Here is a 14,575-nt window from a genome sequence, read left to right as displayed (position 1 = left end):
AACTAAGAGACAAGATCATGTGACCAGGCAGTAGCCATGGTAGTGACAATAGTGGAACCCTCAAGTTTCAAGATTCCTAGTCCTGTGTTCTTCTCTTTAAACTGTGCCTCAGTTTCCTCATCTGTAACTGAGGATAATAATAGCGTCCAGCTCATAAGGTGGTTGTGAGTACCTTAGAGGTAAGTGTTCTCAATAAACACAGCTATTAAATAATGCAACCTGGACTCACCTTTATCTCCATTTAAGATTTATCCACGATGTCTTTGATTAGAACTACTCCAAACAGACTTTTCATAAAATACTCACCCTTTTGTAATCTGCAGTGCTGAACTGAGAATGGGCTGGGAGATAAAGATCAGTGAGGAGCAGAAGAGTTGAGGACATTGTGGGGAGGGTGTGGAGGTGGCTGTAATTTGGGAAATGATTCTCTTGCAGGTATAAAAGAATAAAGAGCCTGACAGTTCCCCATTGCAGCGTGCAATGAATGCAGTGGAGCAGGACATCTGGGCCCAGCTGGCAGATCACAAAGAGTCATTGTCGCTTGTGTCTGACCCTCCCCAAAGTTTCCTGAAAGGAGGGCAGCTGAGTCCTCATGGCAGTAAGTGCCTGTCATCAGAGCACAAAACAAGCTCTTTGTGTGTTCCTGCCTCTCTCCTCATGGTGCTATCTCACATTGAATGGCATTTTACAGTTTACCAAGGTGAAACTTAGACGGATTATGTCTTAGTTTATCCTCACAGCATCCCTGTGCAGGGAGCAGAGAATGCCTGTCTTCATTTCACAAGGCTTCATCTCCATCTTGCAAGCTAGAAACTGAGATGCTGAGATGGCTGTGCAACTTTATATAAGGTCACACAGCTGAGACATGGTTTAGCCAATACCCAAACTAAAATCTTGACTCCCAAGATTTTACACTGATCAAGTGATTTTTAGTGTTTGGCATTGCTTTGCTCAAACCATACTCAGAGATGCTTCATAGTTATGTGAGGGTCATACTTTTTCTTTGTTCTCCATTTTTCTGTGCCTACTCTGAGCCCTGAATATACTGCCTAGTGTGCTGGGATGGGGCCCCTCAACATATCCAATTAAAGGAACACAAACCATTTGTGCTCCAGAAAATCCCCAGGCCCCATGAAGATGGCGTGCCATTTTAAGTGGTCACATTTCTGAAAAAAAAAAAAAATTCTAACATTACAAAAGAGTTCTGTGTATCAAAGAAAATAGCCTAACACAGCAATTCCATTCCTAGGTATTTACCCAAGAAATATGAAAGCATGTGTCCACAAAAATCACTTGTACATGAGAGTTCATTGTAGCTGGAAACAACCCAAATATATGTTGACAGGAAATAATATGTTCACACATTGTATGAATATGGTCACTGCTCAGCAATAAAAAGGATGAACTGTAGACATGGATGAATCTCAGAGACGTCAGATTTATCAAAAGGAGTCAAACACAAAAGAGTATAAACTGTGTGATTCTATGTAGATAGTGTTTTAGAACAGACAAACTATCATGGTAAAAATCAGAACAGTTATTGTTGAGGGCAAGAGGGGTGGTGGAAAGAATTGGCTAGAAAGGGGCACAAGTTAACTTTCCAGATAGTGAAAAAGTTTCTATTTTGTTTGGGGTAATGGTTTTACAGGTGTATACATTTGCCAAAATTAACCAAAGTGTGCATTATACCTCATTAAGTGAGTAAATTAACAATACCTCATTAAATTATACCTAATTTTTAAAAGTCAAAATTGAGGAAAGGGTAAGAGTCACTTTGGAGAATGGTGCTTTCCCATAACCCCAATCACTCACACATTTTGTTCTCCATAAATGGTTCCATAGGTAAGTGATTTTATATATATTTATACATAAATATATCTATAAATTATGTGGTCACATTGGGGGGAATTTTCAGAAATGATCCTTGGCTTTTTTGCTATTCAGTCAACCCAGCTTTGACTGGACACCTACCATACGCCTGGAAACATCTAGAGGTAGTGGATTAGCAACACAGAAGTAACTAAGACACAGGCCCATCCTGGAGGAACCCACAATAGCATGTAGGAAGTAGATCAAGGATTGCTAAGTTAAGAATAGGAAAAAGCACCAAAAATTGTTCAAAAAAAGTATCCATACAACAACGCAATGTCCTGTCTGTGGGTCAGGGAAACTGAGGCCTGAAATGGGATTTGACAGGCTGAGAAGGAAAGGGCATTCAGTCGCAAGGAACAGCTTCTTTCACTCAGCCACTATTTAATCCTCACTTATTGAGTACCTTGATACGCCACCCAAGGAGGGCCATTTTGCTTACCCCTAAGGGGGCCTCTGGAATCAGACTGCTTGGGGACTTCCCTTTACAACCTGTGTGCCCTGAGCAAGCTCCTTGGCCTCTCTAAAAAAATGAGGATCATCATGGCATCCACACATCAGTTATTGTGCTGATTACAAAAGATAATCCGTTTGAAGTGGTTAGCATAGAATCAGGTACACTGTAAATGTACAATAACTGTTAGATACCATTATTGTTAATGCCATCCTTAATATATGCCAGAACTTTGGGCGGGCCCTGGAAATTCTGAAGAAAACTCCCCATTTGTATGAATCAGCTTGGGCTGCTATAGCAGAATACCATAGACCGGGTGGCTTAAACCACATTTATTTCTCCCAGTTAGGGAGGCTGGGAAGTCCAAGATCAAGGTGCCAGCAGGTTTGGTTCCTGGTGAGGACCCTCTTTCTCATTTGCAGATGGCTTCCTTCTCACTGTGTCCTCACATGGCCGAGAGACAGAGAGCTCCAGTCTCCATTCCTCTTGTTATAAAGACATTAATCCCATCACAGGGGCTTCACCCTCATGACCTCATCTACACTTAATTATCTCCCCAAGGCCCACCTCCAAATACTGTCACATTGGGGCTTAGGGCTTTAACATACAAATGGAGGATGGGGGCTGGGGACAGAAACATTCAGATCATAACAACATTCTAGTGGAGGAGACAGACAAGTTGACAGATTATTACGATACCATGCACTAAGGACTTGGACAAAGTAGAAAATTTAGAGATTCCATGCTGTAGATTATCTTTACTCCTACAGAAGCCCAGAGGAGAGAAATGACTTTCCTGAGTTTTTAGGACAATAGCACAGTCTGGATTCAGGGCTCCTTAGTCTCAGTTCGGGAGGGACATCTTCTACTGTTTATCCCTTTGAAGGACAAAGACATGTATCCTTGCTCCTTCAAATTCCCTAGAGCTCTGATGAAAACAGCAATCTCTCAGTGACTAGAGAAACAGGCCAGGTGAGCTCTTTACCTAGTTCTTTTACTCAATCCATTTATACAGAAGCAACTCTAGGCTGCCTTCTGGAAGGTAACAACCCCATCTTCCCCTCTGCAAACTAGGCAGTGGCCTACAGTTGGATACGGTCTATAGAGAAGGGGTCTCGGGGCCCAAAGAATTGGGAGGAGACTTTCAAGGGCTAGTCTGAGAGTAGGAACCCAGACAGATTGGCTCTGGGTCTAGAAAGGCACATTGGAATCAACCCTGGCTCCAGCTGGAAGTAGTGCCAGACCTGGGATGTGGACTGCCCATTCATCTTGCAGCGTTCATGTCCCAGATTTATCTCAGTGATTTACCTCCCAGATCGGCCAATGGTGAGCATCCACCATTCCTCCTTTCCCTCTTCCTTTGAAGAGCCACACTCATGTAGACCTATATGTTCTCATATACACACACACATGCACACACGCATGTGCCGTTCCAACATTTATCCACGTTCTCAACTCACACATTAGTTCACACAAACTCAGAGTCACCATTCACTCCGTCTCAGAAGTATAGAATCATAAATCCACCAAATACATGTGCACAGTTACACACTCATTCACACATAATCTAATATATAACACACAATCACTATACACACATCCACATTGTCATACACATAGAGATGGCAACCTCACCCACAACTTTGCTGACCTCTCCCTGCCAATCACTTGTGATTGCTCAGACAGGGACATTCGGGCATGTTTGAGAAAGATGCCTGGGTACTCATAGCAAAAAATCTCCCTGACCTATAAACCTCCCTGTGGTTCTTTGTCCTGTAATATCTGGAACCCAAACAGCGCAAAGTGTCTGTTCAGTGAATAAATAAAGTATCAACTGCTTATCATCTGATCCTTCGGATTTGCTCTGAGTCACTGTTGTGATGTGACATCCGTGGGCTAACTTCAACTACTTACTGACAAATTTACACACATCCTCCATTTGGCTAAATTAAGTATTCCTTAATAGTAATCATTTAAAAGAGAACAGCTTATATGTGGGGAATATCAACCAAAAAGAAAAAGATAGAAATGACACTATAATGTTATAAACGAATGTTACCACATGAAGAATAAAATAAAATAAAATAAAAAAGGAATGGTACTCATTGTCCATTCCTGAAGCCGGGACCAATAGCTGCAGAGTTGAGGTCTGGGCATGCTGCCTCTTAGGATGGAGGCTGCTCAAAACGGACATCATATAAATGGGTTCCTGCTGGACCATTGATCGGCTACTGGAGTCTCGTCTTCCCTATCCAGGGAGAATCGAAAGGATGGGGCTGCATCTCAAATGTATTATCCCAATGGGTGCTTGTAATACTAACCACCGCTGCCTCAGACTGTGACCAGAGCTCAGACTCTTTACAGTGCTCCCCCTCCCCTGCAACCAGAAAAACAACTTTTACTTTGGGAGCAGAACCAGCTTCACCTCCCCCAAGGCGATTGTGTCAGAGCCAGGTGGTTTGTTTCTCATCGGCTCCCTTCCCCCTCAGACCCAGCAGAGGAAAAGGGGTTTACCTACAGTTGGCTCAGCTCTTGGTTGACCCAAATGACATCGCTGTTTTTGTAGGTTTGTGTATATGTTACATGCAGTCAGGTCAGCTCCGACTCCTGGAGACCCTATGAATGAGTGACGCTCCCAGTGCCCTGTCCTTAACAGCCCTACTCAGCTCCCGTAGACTCATGCCTATGGCTTCCTTGATGGAGTCAACCCGTCTCATATTTGGTCTTTCTCTTTTCCTGCTGCCTTCTACTTTTCCCAGCATTATTGCCTCTTCCAGGAATCCTGCGTTCTCATGATGTGCCCAAAGCAGGACAGCCTCAGTTTTATCATTTTTGCCTCCAGTGACAGTTCAGGCTTAATTTGCTCTAGGATCCACCTGTTTGTCTTTCTAGCACTCCAGGGTAACTGTAGAGCTCTCCTCCGACACCATATTTCAAATGAATCCATTTTTTTCCTGTCAGCCTTCTCCACTGTCCGGCTTTCGTACCCAGACACAGTAATTGGGAATACGAGGGTGTTGATAATCTTGGCCTTAGTCTTAATGACACTTCCTTACACTTGATGATCTTTCCTATTTCTTTCATTGCTGCCCTTTTGAGTTTCAGTCTTCTCTTGATTTCTTGCTGCAGTCTCCATTTAAATGGATGACTGAACCAAGATAAAATTTTTAACAATTTCAGTATCTTCATTGTCTACGTTAAAGTTGTGTAGCTCTTCCGTAGTCATAACTTTGTCTTCCTGATGTTCAAAGGCAGCCTGCTTTGGCACTTTCTTCTTTCACTTTCATCAGAAGTCGTTTCAAGTCATTGTTGCTGTCTGCCAGTAAGCTGGTGTCATCTGCATATCTTAGATTGTTGATATTTCTTCCGTGAGTTTTCACTCCTTCTTCATCTGAGTCTAGCCCAGTTTTTCGTATGATATGTTCTGTGTACAGATTAAACAGATAGGGAGATAAAATGCACCCTCATCTGACACCTTTACCTATAGGAAAGCATTCTGTCTCTCCACATCCGTCCTGATAGTAGCTTCTTGTCCACAATACGGGTTACACATCAGGATGATCAAGTGCCGAGGCACGCCCATTTCTTTCAGAGCAGCCCAGAGCCTTCCATGATCCATGCAGTCAAAGGCTTCACTGTGGTCTATGAAACAGAGACTAACCTTCAACTGAAATTCATTTTACAGGTTAAAAGTGATCAAAGGCAGCAATTTCGTCTGGTTCAAATTAATATTTCATCACGCTTCAAGAGATAAGGTAAACAAGTAGGAATGTTTTTTCCAGTTGGGTCCTTCCTCCCGTATCAAGTCATCATTTGGTTTATAATACACTGCGGACCAAAATACACACAGTAGATAAACAAATGGATATTAATGAGATGTTCTTGTTTGGTTTGTTTTAAGGTTAGGAGGGGTGAAAATCAGTTTATTTGTTTTTTACCAAGGGGAGAAAAGCCTGCTGTAGAAGAAAAATTCCATATATAAGCTGAAACCTGCTTTGCCTAATCTTCCCCTAACATTAGGAAATAATGTAGGGTCAGAATCAGATTGAGATTTTCAGGGACACATTCAGGACACTGCATACAGTGTGGGTAGTTCACACCTTCTTTCTATAAGAACTGGCAGTGCAAGCTTAAGATTCTTGATAAGCACTCAACGTTTTCTTTTTAAAGATTGGCACCTGAGCTAACATCTATTGCTAATCTTCTTTTTTTTGCTTCTTCTGGAAGCCCCCAGTAGGTAGTTGTATATTCTAGTTGTAGTTCCTTCTGGCTCTGCTATGTGGGACCCCACCTCAGCATAGCCTGACAAACGGTGCTAGGTCCCCACCCAGGATCCCAATGGGCTAAACCCTAGGCTGCCTAAGTGGGGTGCATGAACTTAACCACTCGGCCATGGGGCTGGCCCCAGTACTCACTTTTAAAAGACATTGTGCTGGGGCTGGCCAGTGGCTAAGTGGTTAAGTTCTTGTGCTCCACTTTGACGGCCCAGGGTTTCACTGGTTTGGATCCCAGGTGGGACATGGCACCACTCACCAGGCCATACTGAGGCAGGATCCCACATAGCACAACCAGAGGCACTCACAGCTAGAATATACAACTATGTACTGGGGGATTTGGGGGAGAAGAAGAAGGAGGGGAAAAAAAAAAGAAGATGGGCAACAGATGTTAGCTCAGATGCAACCTTAAAAAAAAAGACATTGTGTTTGTACATCCACATTCAAAGCAGCACTATTCACAATACCCTAAAGATGGAAACAACCCAAGTATCCATTGACAGATGAATGAATAAACAAAATGTGGTACATACATGTAATGGAATATTATTCAGCCTTAAAAAGGAAAGGAATTGTGACACATGCTACAACATAGATGAACCTTGAGAACGTTAACTAAGTGAAATAAGCTAGTCACAGAAAGACAAATACTGTGTGATTCCACTTATATGACGTATCTAAAGAAGTCAAATTCATAGACACAGAAAGTAGAATGGTGGTTACTAGGAGCTGAGGGGAGGTAGGAATGGAGAGTTGTTTAGGACAGAGATTCAGTTTTGCAAGATGAAAAAGTTCTGGAGACTGGTTGCACAACAGTGTCAATGCAGTATGAAATGAATAAGAGAAACTTCTACTAAATTAGATCTAAAACGCCTGTAGCGGGAGCTCTCCTGCCCTATTATACATCTCAAATTACTCCAAATAGGAAGAGATGTAAGCTTGCACCTTCAACAGGAAGTAGAACTACTTTACTACTGAAGGAAGATTTCTCTCTCCACCCGCCAACAGTCCAGCCAATGAGAGATGCTGCAGCTCAGCCAATGAGAAGCTGTTGCCACCCTGAACTGCTACTTTCCCTAAGCAGACTTTCATTTAGTATAGCCCCTCCTAAGTCCCCCTTTTTCTCCATAAAAGCAAGCTCTTCTCCTTTATTCTCTGGATTTGCTTGTGGTTCACCATTCCACATACAACCTGAATTGCAATTCTTTTGGTTATTCCCAAATAAACTTGTTCTGAGGGTAAAATGACTGGCAAATTTGCTTTTTAAGCTGACAGAACCTAACAGTCAAAAATGGCTAAGATGGCAAATTTTATGTGTATTTTACTACAGTTTTAAAAAAGCATTTGTGAATCTGCTGTCATCAGCTGGATGGCATATAGACAACTGTTTTTTCAGAAATTTTTACCATACACGTGTAAGACGGTCTGAAGAGCTGGCTTTCAGAGCTTGACGCAGCTTTAATGGGAACTCTTCAAGTCCCCCCCGTCTTCCTGCAGAGGACAGGTGTGCAGAGGCTGGGAGTCCCTGGCAGCTGGAGTGGACAGCCTCATGGCAGGTGGGGAAAGAGTCTGTCAAGACAACTCAAGTCAGAGTCCCCATGAAGTCGGGCAGGGAGCCTGTGCCTAAGAATTCTTAGAGATGTCCTGGCTTCCAGTTAAATGGGTCTATGCAGAACTCCCCTTCCCAATGAAGCCAAACAAACCATTCTTTTCTTCCTCATCTGTCTGTAGTCCTGTTGCTTGCTCTGTTTTGGCTAAAGCCCTTTTGAAACAGGCAAGAAAGTTATAAATGTTGATGCCCCCTATCATAGGCTGAATAATGGCCCTAAAAGATATCCAGGTCGTAATCCCTGGATGTTATCTTATGTGGCAAAGGAGACTTTTACACAGGTAATTAGAGTAAGGGTCTTGAGATGGGAAGATTATTGTGGGTTATCTCGTTAGGCCCTAAACGTAATCACGAATGTCCTTAAAAGACGGAGGCAGAAGGAGATTTGAAGATGCTGCACTGAAGGCTTCTGAGACAGAGGAAGGTGACCGCAAGCCAAGGAATGCAAGGAATGCAGCTCCAGAAGCTGTAAAGGACAAGGAAGGGTCTCTCCCCTAGAGCCTCTAGAAAGAGTGACACCTTGATTTCATCTCAGTGAAACTAGTTTCAGACTTCTGACTTCCAGAACTGTAAGAGAATAAATATGTTTTGTTTTAAGCCAGCAAATTTGCGGGAATTTCTTATGGTAGCCATAGGAAGCTAATATACACCTCCCACAAGGCAGGCTAGCTGGCCTGTACCCTCCTTCATCCCAACAGGGTTCAGAACCACCAGAGGGGGTGGATGAGGGGTCCAGAGGCACTTAAGTGCGCCCTGCATGCCTTGGCTCTCCACCGGAATGTGGGGGAGCAGAGGCCTGGGGGGATGCAGCATGGGAAGTTTCCCAGCAGGGAGAAAGAGCACCAGGATAGTCCTGGCTCCCTGGGCACTGGGAAACAGGTCACAGGAAGCCCAAGGACTTGCTCTCTGGGTGCTCATTGACTCAGGATGAGCATGGTCATGTTCAGGAGCAAAGAAAAGCCTCAAGGTCCTAGTGGTCCCAGAGCCAGTGCAGAGAGATGTCTCAGGCAGATGGCTCTGATCATCATTCTTAGGACAAACAGGGCCCAGAACCAAAGCTCCCAGCCTCCGAAAGGGGCAAAGTCCCCAGGGTTGAAGATAATGAATGCCCATATGTGTGTCTCCTCCTAGCACATTCTTTGATGCCACCCTGAGAGTCCTTGCAGGGATGGGCCCCAGACCCCCAGATCACATTCCTGATACAGCTGTCAGTTAGTGAGCAGCCCCTGTGTGCTCAGCTAACGTCACCATCCCCCTAAACTCTTCTGAGTAACTTCATTGCTTTTCTTCCCTGATCATTGTGAATTTTTCCCTTGCTTATTTCATTTTGTATCTTTTATTGACTGTCTCTCTGTGAGCTACCTCAAAGCCTTTGTGTGAAGGCAGGACACATTAATTAATAAACAAATGATCAATTAAAAAAAAATGAGAAAAAGAAAGTGTTAGGAACACTCCCACCCCTGGCCTCACCTCACCTCCACTGAATGCACCCAAGGGATAAAGAAGAAATTAGCTACATTATGTGTTCCTGTTGTTTATTAATGCTTAACAGATTACTCCCAAACTTAGCAGTTTAAAACAAGCATTTTATTTTGCTCAAGGTCTTGTAGGACAGAAATTCGGGAAGGACTTGGCTGGACAGTTCTTGCTTGCTGTCCCTCATGCAACTTCCTTGAGATGTCCACTGAGATTGAGGTCAACTGAAGGCTCTACTGGCCTGGACTTCAAAGATGGCTTCACTCACATGGCTGGCAGGTGCTGCTGGCTGGGAGGTCAATTGGGTTGTCAACTGGAGTATTTACCCATAGCCTCTCCATATGACTTGGGCTTCCTCACAAAATGGTGGCCTCAGAGAATTCAGATATTTTATACTTGGCAGCTCAGAGGCCGGAAAGTGAGAGACCCAGTGTACAAGGTGGAAGCTTCATTGCCTTTTTTTTAAAATAGCAACTTTATTGAGATATAATTCATATACCATAAAATTTACCCTTTGAAAGTGTACAATTTCAGTAGTGCCAAAGAGTTGTACAACCATCACCACTATCTAATTTCAGAACATTTTCATCACTCAAAAAGAAACCCGCCGTACCCATTACCAGTCACTCCCTATTCCTCCCTCCAGTTCCTGGAAACCAATGCTCTATTTTCTGTCCCTGTGGTTTTGCCTGTTCTGGACATTTCATATACATGCAGTCATCCAATGTGTGACCTTTAGTCACTGGCTTCTTTCATTAGCATAATGTTTTCGAGTTCAAACATGTCATAGCATGCAGCAACACATCATTCCTTTTTGTTGCCAAATAACATTCCGCCATAGAAATGGTGCCTGATTTTTTTTAAAAATTGTGATAAAATGACATAAAATTGACCATCTTAACGTTTTGGGGTTTTTTTTGAGGAAGATTAGCCCTGAGCTAACTACTGCCAATCCTTCCCTTTTTGCCGAGGAAGACTTGCCCTGAACTAACATCCATGCCCATCTTCCTCCACTTTATACATGGGACATCTACCACAGCATGGCTTTTGCCAAGCAGTGCCCTGTCCGCACCTGGGATCCGAACCAGCGAACCCCGGGCCGCCAAGAAGCGGAGCGTGTGAACTTCACCGCTGCACCGCCGGGCTGGCCCCCATCTTAACCATGTTTAAGTGTACCGGTCGGTAGTGTTAAGTATATTCACATTGTTTTGCAACCAATCTCCAGAACTCTTTTCATCTTGCAAAACTGTATTTTTGGACACAACCTCAGAAGCTACGTAGCATCACTTCTTCTGTCTTCTATTGATTATAAGAGAATCACTGAGGTTGGCCCAGAGAGAAGAAAAACTCTGCCTCTCAATGGGAGGAATGTCAACGAATCAGTGGTTTCAAAGTCACTGTACTGGGGCCGGCCCCTTGGCCGAGTGGTTAAGTTCACACGCTCTGCTTCGGCGGCCCAGGGTTTGGATCCTGGGCACGGACATGGCACCACTCATCAGGCCATGCTGAGGTGGCGTCCCACATAGCACAACCAGAGGTACTCACAACTAGAATATGCAACTATGTGCTAGGGGTCTTTGGGGAGAAGAAAAACACAATAAAAAAAAAAAAAGAAGAAGATTGGCAATGGATGTTAGCTCAGGTGTCAATCTTTAAAAAAAAAAAAAAACACCATACAAGTGAGGCATGAGATCTCAAGGTCATGTTTGGGGTTATCCCAGGAAGAGTCTCAGGGACATTTGGGTAACCATCTGGACCTCCTTGGGCCCCTTTTCCCACCATAGTGGGGGGCTCATCCTGCATCCTGCACATGCTCATCTGAGGCTGTAACAGCCGTTCAAAGCCTTCCAGAGTTGGCCACAGTGCTGGGCCAGGTGCAAGTTGGGAGGCCTGGGTCAGCTGCATAAGTGGGACTCAAGGTAGACCCTGAATAAGTCCCATCCTCTCTCTAGGTGGCCACATCTGCCCTTGTGGGCCCTAGATTGCTGTAGGCATCCAGAGAGTGCTTTAGCAGACACAGGGAAAGTGGTTACAGGGGGAATTGTGGATGTGGACCCAGCTCAGTGTTTTACACAAGAGGAATCAGGCCGATCTAAACGCCCTAGGTGATCAGCGAAAGGTATTCACAGCCTAGAAATTGAAAAGGGAGAGGGCTGAAGGGTAGTGTGCCCTCTGGGGATCTCATCACTCGCCTGCCTATCTTCCATTTAAGTTTTCCTAAGACTTTACAATGCAAGACCAGGGCTTCCTGAAGGAGCCCTCACATTTTTGTAACCCCCTCTAAGTGGGCTGGATGTTTTTGTGTGATTGGCCGTCTCTGTCCCCCTGGTCAGTGAGTTCAGGAGGCAGGGCCACGCTGGGTTTGCTCTCTTTGTCCCTGGCTGCAAGGCTTCTGGTGTCGCAGCTGCTCCTTTTCCATGCTGGTGCAAGGCGCCTCTGTCCTGTCTGCCAAGCCCCACCCTGCCGCCATCCTCCCGGGGCCCTCCCCTGAGGATTCCGCAGAAAGCTGGCCCAGAGTCCGTTCTCCCTCCCTGTTCCAGGCTGAGGTCTTCGGGGGTGTGGGGGGAGGGCAGGCCCGCTTCTCCTCGTGCTTCTCCATAAATGATTTTTCTCACTTCTACAGCAAACCGCCCCAAACCTGCAGCAGCTCTCATGCCACACAAAGCATCACATCTCACAGGCTGCTTCTGTTTTTGCCACTTCCTTCCTCTGAAGCAATGAAGGAGTGAGCGTGTGCCTGCTAGGATTCACTCATTCATTCAACACGTATCTATGGCGGTCTGCTTTGTGACATGAACTATTTTAAGGACTAGGGGTGCCTTCCTGAACAGAAATACAGAAATCCCTGTTCTCCTTGAGCTCCCATTTGAGTGGAGAGAAAGGAATAACGAATAACCCAGTTAAATAGCATGCTACAAGGTGATACGTACTATAGAAAAACAAAAAAGCAGCGTGAGCAGGACAAGGGATATGAGGGCGATTCCAGTTTGAAATCGGGTGGTCAGGTTGGACCTCACCAAGAGAGGGACAATCGGGAAAGAAAAGCAGAAAATGCAGGGAGAAAAACATAATTAAAACCTTTTGGGGGCTGGCCCAGTGGCATAGCGGTTAAGTTCATGCACTCTGCTACAGTAGTCCGGGGTTCTCCAGTTCGGATCTTGGATGTGGACCTAGCACCGCTTATCAAGCCATGCTGTGGTGGTGTCCCACAAAGAAGAACTAGAAGGACATACAACTAGGATATACAACTAGGTACTGGGGCTTTGTGCGGGGGAAGAGGAAGATTGGCAACAGATGTTAGCTAAGGGCAAATCTTTCTCGCCAAAAAGCATACTTTAAAAAAAAAAAAAAAAAAACCTTTTGGTGGCTCTTCTTTGTCCCAGAATAAATTCCTGACTTTAAACATGGTCTTCAGGTTGTTTGTGACCTGGCTCCTGCTTTCTCCAGCCTCAGTGACACAAAGTCCACTATACTCACACACTCTGTCTCCACACTCTGATCAACCTCGAATGTGCATACTCTCCCTGTGCCACACAAAGCAGATACATAATGCTACTCATAGCATAAATATAAAATCATAGAAGTTTGTGGGAGAACATGGGAGGTTAGCTGGATGGAGCTACAAGGGAAACATGCAGAAGTCCTAGCCATAAAGCGTTCAACTCCAACCTCAAGCTCACTTATAACTGCAGATCATCTGCATGTGAAGGGGCAGTTAGAGCTCATCCATTCCACTCCTCACTGGGGCCCAGAGAGGGATAGTGGTGCCCTTGGGGTCACACAGCCTTATCTGAACATCAAGGCCAGATGTCCTGCTGCAGGAATAACATTTTGTGCCTGTGGTCTTTTCATAAGAGCTCAAGTTCCTCTATTGAGCCCCAGAAGGAGAAATGACTGGTTGATTTCCCCTCCACCAACTGATCATGGAATGAGCTGAGCGCCCGAGTTAAAGGGCCCCTTGCCAATCTCTGTGACACCGGAGGCAGCACCAACTTTCCTGACTGCAGATTCTGTCCAGGGGCTCTAGAGGTGTCTTGGAAAGACAAGGGCAGACTCTCTGTTGTTCCTCAAGAGGAGGAGAGTCCACAGGCTGTCAAAATACAGACTCTGAAAAGAATCCCTTGTCATAGACCAAGGCTTGGCCAGGGTGGTATGGCCTTAGGAGCTGGGACTCTGTGACCAACATCCAGTTCTCTGCCTGGGGACAAGAGGAGGGGAGTCTCTAGTGGCTCAGAAAGCAAAGGGGCACTTTGGGGCCAAGTGTTGTAACCATAACCCAGAAGGAAGTTAGAACTAAGTGTGAAGGTCATCAGATTGTGACAAAGCCAACAAAAACAGTCAAATGAATAAAGCTGTGTTGCAAATCCTTTGACCCGGCGGTGGGGGTAGGGAGTGGGTGCACAGGAGCCTGCTTGTGTGAAGGTCAAGTCTTCTTACTCTTTATTCCAGATGAGGCCCAGAGAGGTGAAAATTACACTCAAATCACCAAATCCCCCGCAAGCTTCAAGGATACCCACAGCCCTTCTCCCCATTGCTCCTTCCATGGCCAAGCACATCCCTGACAACAGTGGGCCTCCCTCCCAGACCTCCTCACAGGGCCCAGAACTGCCTGGACCCCTGACTTCCTTCCTCCCCCGACAGCCTTACAGATTGAGGCTCTCAGAAGCTGCACGACCCTAGGCAAATGGATTTTGCAGTCAGCTTCCTCTTGTAGAACGGAAATATTTGCAGCTCATGATGGTGACGGCTCCCACTTATTGAGCAAGCCCCCACTGTCAGGTTCTATGCGGAGAGTTGAACACACAAGTCTTCATTTAAGCCTTACAACACTCCTACGACAGCTTCTCTTGTTATTTTCATTTTACTGACCAGGAAACTGAGCCTCAGAAATGT

This window comes from Equus asinus, chromosome 10 (assembly GCF_041296235.1).
Source record: "Equus asinus isolate D_3611 breed Donkey chromosome 10, EquAss-T2T_v2, whole genome shotgun sequence".
NCBI classification, from domain to species: domain Eukaryota; kingdom Metazoa; phylum Chordata; class Mammalia; order Perissodactyla; family Equidae; genus Equus; species Equus asinus.
The sequence above is the reverse complement of the archived record's forward strand: the minus strand, read 5'-3'. Positions refer to the sequence as shown.